At 47.0% G+C, this 9,620-nt stretch overlaps 1 non-coding gene across 1 annotated transcript; it reads right to left on the bottom strand.

Moving 5' to 3' along the window:
- Positions 1–9,538: 9,538 nt before the first annotated feature.
- Positions 9,539–9,620, bottom strand: trnas-cga (transfer RNA serine (anticodon CGA)). The gene has a single exon. It is a non-coding gene; the product is annotated as a tRNA-Ser (tRNA).

Here is a 9,620-nt window from a genome sequence, read left to right as displayed (position 1 = left end):
GGTGTCATCTGCAGAACCCCCGAATACACATTCAACAAAAAAACAAACAGGGAAAAAAAAACAGAGAAAAAAAAACACAGAGAGAGGCAGAAACATCCGGAAGGCAGAGAGAGCCAGCAAATGACCCATTATATTAAAAACAGATAACATTTGTTCGCTGGTGGGGTAACGTGTAGCGTGACATGAACCCAAGATCCCGGTTGAGGCCGTCCTCATGGGTGCGGAACTTGGCTATCAATTTCTGCTCGACGATTTTGCGTTGTCGTGTGTCTCGAAGGCCGCCTTGGAGTACGCTTACCCGAAGGTCGGTGGATGAATGTCCATGACTGCTGAAGTGTTCCCCGACTGGGAGGGAACCCTCCTGTTTGGCGATTGTTGCGCGGTGTCCGTTCATCCGTTGTCGCAGCGTCTGCATGGTCTCGCCAATGTACCATGCTCTGGGGCATCCTTTCCTGCAACGTATGAGGTAGACAACGTTGGCCGAGTCACAGGAGTATGAACCATGCACCTGGTGGGTGGTGTCATCTCGTGTGATGGTGGTATCTGTGTCGATGATCTGGCATGTCTTGCAGAGGTTACCGTGGCAGGGTTGTGTGGCGTCGTGGACGCTGTTCTCTTGAAAGCTGGGTAGTTTGCTGCGAACGATGGTCTGTTTGAGGTTGGGTGGCTGTTTAAAGGCGAGTAGTGGAGGTGTGGGGATGGCCATAGCGAGGTGTTTGTCCTCATTGATGACATGTTGAAGGCTGCGGAGAACATGGCGTAGTTTCTCCGCTCCGGGGAAGTACTGGACGACAAAGGGTACTCTGTTGGTTGCGTCCCGTGTTAGTCTCCTGAGGAGGTCTATGCGATTTTTTGCTGTGGCCCGTCGGAACTGTCGATCGATGAGTCGAGCGTCATATCCCGTTCTTACTAGGGCGTCTTTCAGCGTCTGTAGGTGTCCATCGCGTTCCTCCTCGTCTGAGCAGACCCTGTGTATTCGCAGGGCCTGTCCATAGGGGATGGCCTCTTTGACGTGGTTAGGGTGGAAGCTGGAAAAGTGGAGCATCGTGAGGTTGTCCGTGGGCTTGCGGTAGAGTGAGGTGCTGAGGTGCCCGTCTTTGATGGAGATTCGTGTGTCCAAGAAAGAAACTGATTCTGAGGAGTAGTCCATGGTGAGCTTGATGGTGGGATGGATCTTGTTGATGTTATCGTGTAGTCTCTTTAGTGATTCCTTGCCGTGGGTCCATAGAAAGAAAATGTCGTCGATGTATCTGGTGTATAGTGTTGGTTGGAGGTCTTGTGCAGTGAAGAAGTCCTGCTCGAACTTGTGCATGAAAATGTTGGCGTATTGGGGTGCGAATTTGGTCCCCATGGCTGTTCCGTGTGTTTGGGTAAAGAACTGGTTATCGAAGGTGAAGACATTGTGATCCAGGATGAAGCGGATGAGTTGTAGGATGGCTTCCGGAGATTGGCTGTTGTTGGTGTTGAGTATTGATGCTGTCGCAGCGATGCCGTCATCGTGGGGGATACTGGTGTATAGTGCCGAGACGTCCATCGTGGTGAGAAGTGTTCCTGGTTCAACTGGTCCGTGGGTACTGAGTTTTTGTAGGAAGTCTGTAGTGTCGCGACAGAAGCTGGGGGTTCCCTGTACGATGGGTTTCAGGATGCCCTCGATGTATCCAGAGAGGTTCTCACACAGGGTTCCGTTGCCTGATACGATGGGACGTCCGGGTGTGTTGGCTTTGTGTATCTTTGGGAGGCAGTAGAAGTCTCCCACGCGGGGATTACGTGGGATGAGAGTGCGTAGGATGCTTTGAAGGTCTGGATCGAAGGTCTTGATCAGTTTGTTGAGCTGGTGGGTGTGTTCTTTGGTCGGATCTGCGGGTAACCGTCTGTAGTGTTCCTGGTTGTCCAGTTGTCGGTATGCTTCTTTGCAATAGTCTGTTCTGTTCTGTATGACTATGGCTCCTCCTTTGTCCGCTGGTTTGATGACGATGTTGCGGTTGGTCTTGAGAGCGTTGATGGCGTTGTGCTCGGGTGACATTCTGGACTGTCTTCTGAGTGCGGCTGATGAATCTGGCATTGACGCATTTCCTGACAGCTTGAGCATACATGTCCAGCTGAGGGCAGCGACCCTCCGGAGGAGTCCAGTTTGACTCTTTCCTCTTCGGTTGCTGTACCGCGGAGGGTACAGCAGCCTCCTCCGGAGGGTCGCTGCCCTCAGCTGGACATGTATGCTCAAGCTGTCAGGAAATGCGTCAATGCCAGATTCATCAGCCGCACTCAGAAGACAGTCCAGAATGTCACCCGAGCACAACGCAACGCCATCAACGCTCTCAAGACCAACCGCAACATCGTCATCAAACCAGCGGACAAAGGAGGAGCCATAGTCATACAGAACAGAACAGACTATTGCAAAGAAGCATACCGACAACTGGACAACCAGGAACACTACAGACGGTTACCCGCAGATCCGACCAAAGAACACACCCACCAGCTCAACAAACTGATCAAGACCTTCGATCCAGACCTTCAAAGCATCCTACGCACTCTCATCCCACGTAATCCCCGCGTGGGAGACTTCTACTGCCTCCCAAAGATACACAAAGCCAACACACCCGGACGTCCCATCGTATCAGGCAACGGAACCCTGTGTGAGAACCTCTCTGGATACATCGAGGGCATCCTGAAACCCATCGTACAGGGAACCCCCAGCTTCTGTCGCGACACTACAGACTTCCTACAAAAACTCAGTACCCACGGACCAGTTGAACCAGGAACACTTCTCACCACGATGGACGTCTCGGCACTATACACCAGTATCCCCCACGATGACGGCATCGCTGCGACAGCATCAATACTCAACACCAACAACAGCCAATCTCCGGAAGCCATCCTACAACTCATCCGCTTCATCCTGGATCACAATGTCTTCACCTTCGATAACCAGTTCTTTACCCAAACACACGGAACAGCCATGGGGACCAAATTCGCACCCCAATACGCCAACATTTTCATGCACAAGTTCGAGCAGGACTTCTTCACTGCACAAGACCTCCAACCAACACTATACACCAGATACATCGACGACATTTTCTTTCTATGGACCCACGGCAAGGAATCACTAAAGAGACTACACGATAACATCAACAAGTTCCATCCCACCATCAAACTCACTATGGACTACTCCTCAGAATCAGTTTCTTTCTTGGACACACGAATCTCCATCAAAGACGGGCACCTCAGCACCTCACTCTACCGCAAGCCCACGGACAACCTCACGATGCTCCACTTTTCCAGCTTCCACCCTAACCACGTCAAAGAGGCCATCCCCTATGGACAGGCCCTGCGAATACACAGGGTCTGCTCAGACGAGGAGGAACGCGACGGACACCTACAGACGCTGAAAGACGCCCTAGTAAGAACGGGATATGACGCTCGACTCATCGATCGACAGTTCCGACGGGCCACAGCAAAAAATCGCATAGACCTCCTCAGGAGACTAACACGGGACGCAACCAACAGAGTACCCTTTGTCGTCCAGTACTTCCCCGGAGCGGAGAAACTACGCCATGTTCTCCGCAGCCTTCAACATGTCATCAATGAGGACAAACACCTCGCTATGGCCATCCCCACACCTCCACTACTCGCCTTTAAACAGCCACCCAACCTCAAACAGACCATCGTTCGCAGCAAACTACCCAGCTTTCAAGAGAACAGCGTCCACGACGCCACACAACCCTGCCACGGTAACCTCTGCAAGACATGCCAGATCATCGACACAGATACCACCATCACACGAGATGACACCACCCACCAGGTGCATGGTTCATACTCCTGTGACTCGGCCAACGTTGTCTACCTCATACGTTGCAGGAAAGGATGCCCCAGAGCATGGTACATTGGCGAGACCATGCAGACGCTGCGACAACGGATGAACGGACACCGCGCAACAATCGCCAAACAGGAGGGTTCCCTCCCAGTCGGGGAACACTTCAGCAGTCATGGACATTCATCCACCGACCTTCGGGTAAGCGTACTCCAAGGCGGCCTTCGAGACACACGACAACGCAAAATCGTCGAGCAGAAATTGATAGCCAAGTTCCGCACCCATGAGGACGGCCTCAACCGGGATCTTGGGTTCATGTCACGCTACACGTTACCCCACCAGCGAACAAATGTTATCTGTTTTTAATATAATGGGTCATTTGCTGGCTCTCTCTGCCTTCCGGATGTTTCTGCCTCTCTCTGTGTTTTTTTTTCTCTGTTTTTTTTTCCCTGTTTGTTTTTTTGTTGAATGTGTATTCGGGGGTTCTGCAGATGACACCTCTCTGTCTGAACACGGTGATTGCCTTGGCAACGGGCAGTTGCAGGGGCAGTCTGTAAACACCATGTATTATTCAATATGTATAAATGCGTAGGCTTCAAGGAGATCCTGAACATTTACCTGAGGAAGGAGAGAATCTCCGAAAGCTTGTGAATTTAAAATAAAATTGCTGGACTATAACTTGGTGTTGTAAAATTGTTTAAAAAGGGAGAAAGGAAGAGATCGAATTATTGCAGGCCAGTCAGCCTAACCTCGGTATTGAGCACAATTCTGGGGGAAAGTATTAATCTTCATTTAGAAAGGGACGGATTAATGAAGGGCAGTCAGCATGGATTTGTTAAGGGAAGGTCGTTTGAATTGAATTTTTTTGGAGGTATCAAGGAAGGTGGATGAGTGTAGTGCGTTTTTTGTAGTCTACATAGATTTTCGCGAGGCTTTTGACAAAGTCCTACATGGCAGATTGGTCAAAAGTGTAAAAGCCCATTGGATCCAAGGGAAATTGGCAAGTTGATCCAAAATTGACTGAGTGGCAGGAAGCAATGGTCGACGGGTGTTTTTGTGACTGCAAGGCTGTCTCGCGTGGGGTTCCGCAGGCATCCGTACTAGGTCGCTGCTTTTCGTAGCACAGATCATTGATTTGGATTTAAATGTACGGGGTATTATTAACAATTTTGCAGAAGATGCAAAAATTGGTCGTGTGGTTGATGGTGAGGAGGGAAGCTGTGGACTGCAGGAAGATATCAGTGGAATGGACAGGTGGATAGAATAGTGGCAAATGCAATTCAATCTGGAGAATGAGGTAATGCATTTAGGGAGGGCAAACAAGGCAAGGGAATACACAATAAATATTGAAACTAATTTGCCATTTACACGCCCATTTTGCAAGTTTACTGACGTCTTCCTGTATTTTTCGCTTTGCATTAACTACAGCTCCCAATTATGTGCTGTCTGTCAATTTTGAAATTGTATTTCCGATTCCTATGACTAAATCATTAATGTAAATTGTGAACAACAGTGGTCCCATCACCGATAAATTGTGAACAACAGTGGTCCCAGCACCGATAAATTGTGAACAACAGTTGTCCCAGCACCGATAAATTGTGAACAACAGTGGCCCCAGCGCCGATAAACTGTGAACAACAGTGGACCCAGCACCGACATATTGAGAACAACAGTGGTCCCAGCACCGATAAATTGTGAACAACTGTGAACCCAGCACCGATAAATTGTGAACAACCGTGAACCTGACGATACCGGATTTCTTTACCCTTAGTCTGGTTCAGCAATAACTGATGAGAATAACACTTGAAAGTTGAACACAATTTATTAGCTGCAGCTGACCTTATCTATAGAATTGATTTCAACTCTTGACAGAGTCTGGTCAATCTCATAGAGCAGGCAAAATTACATCGGCAGATCCACACAATTATACATTTTCAGAGTGGGGAGGGACATGAGTAGCAAGGGGTTAAAACCAATCATAAGCTGAGTCTTGGCAAGCCATGCTAACTGACATAATGACCGACCACTCACAGGTAATACTTGTTCATGCGTGTGCCAAGGAAAAGGGCGGCTACCTTATCTCTGGCTTGGGATGTTTTTTGACCTTGCCTGCAAAGGGAGATCCATTCAATAATGCAGCTGCATGACAACTCCTTATACTAGAATTCAACTTTATCATATCTCTTTGCTTGATTAACACAAGGCAGGCTTATACATAAAGAAAATTAATAACGTAAACAGGTGGTCAAAGAAGAAGCTCATTGTTTCTAATTCTAGCCAGCAAAATGGGCTACTTATATTAACCATTGGTTCACCACACTGCTACTTCGCTATGGAGGTATCTCACTATAAACCACTAAAAGCTTACCCCATATGCATTTTTATTAAAAGGGCGCCCCGTATGCATTCTCAAACCCAGCACTGATAAATTGTGAACAACAGTAATCCCAGCACCGATAAATTGTGAACAACAATGGTCGCAGCACCGATAAATTGTGAACAACAATGGTCGCAGCACCGATAAATTGTGAACAACAGTGGTCCCAGCACTGGTAAATTGCGAACAACAATGGTCGCAGCACCGATAAATTGTGAACAACAGTGATCCCAGCACCGACAAATTGTGAACAACAGTGGTCTCAGCACTGGTAAATTGTGAACAACAGTGGTCCCAGCACTGGTAAATTGTGAACAACAGTGATCCCAGAACCGATAAATTGTGAACAACAGTGATCCCAGCACCGACAAATTGTGAACAACAGTGGTCCCAGCACCGATAAATTGTGAACAACAGTGGTCCCAGAACCGACAAATTGTGAACAACAGTGGTCCCAGCACCGATAAATTGTGAACAACAGTGGTCCCAGCACCGACAAATTGTGAACAACAGTGCTCCCAGCACTGGTAAATTGTGAACAACAGTGGTCCCAGCACTGGTAAATTGTGAACAACAGTGATCCCAGAACCGATAAATTGTGAACAACAATGGTCGCAGCACCGACAAATTGTAAACAACAGTGGTCCCAGCACTGGTAAATTGTAAACAACAGTGGTCCCAACACCGATAAATTGTAAACAACAGTGGTCCCAACACCGATAAATTGCGAACAACAGTGGTCCCAGCACCGGTAAATTGTGAACAACAGTGGTCCCAGGACTTTTGACCTTGAACTGCATTTGAAACTTCTGCATGGAATGAAATGAAGTCCCCAAATCGCCCCACGTGGCTCTCAAACGCAATGGGAAGAAGTTCAATGTGAACAATCAGGAATTTAAAGGCAACTCAACGACCTGCACTTTCTTTGAATAAGTTTTGTTCGCCATTATATTTGACCGTGAAATCGCTCTCGGCTTTCATCTTGCTGAAGCAGAGTGTGGCCGCTTTGTATCTGCGAGCATGTCGGTGACGTGATTAGCTTTGACACTGATCGCTTCCAATTTGTAAAATTTCACCAAGCGTCAGCGAAATAAAACCGAGAATCGAATTGTCCCTGTAAGTGATGAATTGAAGGGATTGGTGCTCCAAGCAGATCTGGAAAATGCACAGTGCGGTCGATCAGGAGTTCGAAATCCACCCTCCAGCCACTCACCAATCATATTAACTGAGCTTTACTCTGGCCCAGTGTCACCGCACTGAAAGCGAGTATTTCTCCGGCATGTTTTTCTTCATAGTTGCTGGTTTAAGAGTGAAGACCGGCTGTTTGGATTTTCACTCCTACAAGCTTCAACCATTCATTTTGGACTGACTGTAGACAGTTGTTATATTGGTCGCTGCAAACTCAAAGTTTAGCCCAATTAATTATTGGTTCAGCAGGTGACCTCTTCGCCTGTCTAGTTGGTGCTGTCGGTTTGCACGGAAGTTTGATGGTTCGAGCTGTTATTTGATTTTTCCTCAGGATTCTTCGCCTCAAAGTTCCAGGGTTTCAATGTATGTTTTGGAAGCAAGAAAATCACAATTCTCCTTGGCAGACAAGCCCCCGAAAGGCCCGAAGGGAGGCCGCACTTGCTGCAGGAGAGCTGTTTCGCTGTGACATGAAGATTTCTGTAGTGAGCGAGACCAGACTGTTTCTATGTTCAGAAAATAAATGTCACACCCTTTATGTTGGAAAAGCAAAACGGTGGGGATTTTTGTATCAGATGTTCCTCGTTGCGTTACTTTCATCTTGATCGTAGAACCGGTTCGGGCGTTCTTGTAATAAAAGGCGACAATTTCCTATTCATTTTAAATTTAACAACAGCTGCACTGAGCTTTTAATCATACCCTTAAGATACAGTCTATAAAATGATGAAATTTGATCACCTGCAAAACATAAAAATCTGATTAAAGTTTTGACTGTCTCTCGGTAACCACGTCAACATCTCCTTCAGTATGAAATAGAAAGTTATCGTTTTATTAATGGTGAATAAAACAGTCATTCATCTATCAATAGGGTTTAATTAGTTTCATGTAATTAATTTAATATCTTTTGCTAATGTTAATTCGCTGACTTGGAATCGAACTCATGTGGCGGTGGGAGCATTAAATTCTCACCATCAGTCCATCGGGGAGCGCCCAAGATTGCGCACGGAACACAGCGGAACTGGTAAGATTTATTTTTCTTTCACTCTTCCGTGATTCATTCAGCTCTGTGTTTATTCTCAGACCTCTTATCTCTCCCTTCTTTTCAGCTTCTGATTGCGGATATTCTTGTGGTTAAATATGAATAATATAGAATATCTCACAGCCCCAGTATATTTGCTCCTTCTCTGTACAGTTCTGTACAAAATCAAATTGTACGCTTGCACCGACGGTGTCTCTCCTTCACCCCCGACAGAAGCAGGAGGAGATGCCACTTTAAACTGCCAGTTGCTTCAAATGATTCATGATGGACCTGCGTGGCCTTGCAGTTTTCCCAGGAGCTGCATTCAGGTTCGTGAATTTTGGAAATGGAAACATGTCCATCAGCAGCTTGTGGTAGTATTTTACCTCACTTTCCATTTCATGTACATGCCTACTTGCACTTGGTGCTGTCATTGCCTGAACATCACCTTCTGTCGCGATAGTGGTTTGAACAGAAAATGCCATTTTGTGCGAGCAGCTTGTCTGGCAGGAAAATTACCTGAATTACGAAGGGCCAAGTAGGAAAGGCCGCGTTGGTCTGCCTGTTCGCAGCAAAGAATTTTCAGCGTTTCCTTGTGGTCCAGTGTTTAGATTCGGTCATCACCATGGCAACGGATCGATTGGTGTCTGTCTCGACATCCGCATTTAAACACTCTACCATAAGTGCACTGTACTCAAATTGCTGATGTTTTCACTGTAAGGGCGAAGAGACATAAATATGTGTGTATTTGCTAAAAATTCATCAGCTGGGTTGCACCTTTGCTTCTCCCCCCGTCTCAGTCTTTCCATCTTTACCCTTCTCTGCTGGTGTTGCAGGTTCGATCATCCTTGGCCGTTCAAGAAAGCCTGAGAATTCCATCAGGGGAAAACTCAGAGAGTCAAGAGACAGAGACAGGGAGAGATTAAAGTATCGAAACAAATAGTATAAATATCAAGCTCTGCGAACGAGCAGAATTTAAGATGGAGCTTGGGAGAGATTCTTTCACGTGCCGTGCAACTTTGCAAGTGACCATTGGGCTTCGAATATCGAAGCGTTTGCCGCGCTGGAGCATCTCTCTGAGGGAGGGAATTGCAGCCCGTTAACTCCAGTTCATATTTATTTGAGCATTGAACAAATCTTTAAGAAAGATCGCTGCGAGCAGGATTCGAACCTGCGTAGGAAAACCCCATTGGATTTCGAGTCCAACGCCTTAACCACTCGGCCATCGCAGC

This window comes from Heptranchias perlo, chromosome 20 (assembly GCF_035084215.1).
Source record: "Heptranchias perlo isolate sHepPer1 chromosome 20, sHepPer1.hap1, whole genome shotgun sequence".
Lineage (NCBI taxonomy): Eukaryota > Metazoa > Chordata > Chondrichthyes > Hexanchiformes > Hexanchidae > Heptranchias > Heptranchias perlo.
This window is presented reverse-complemented; position numbering and strand designations above follow the sequence as displayed.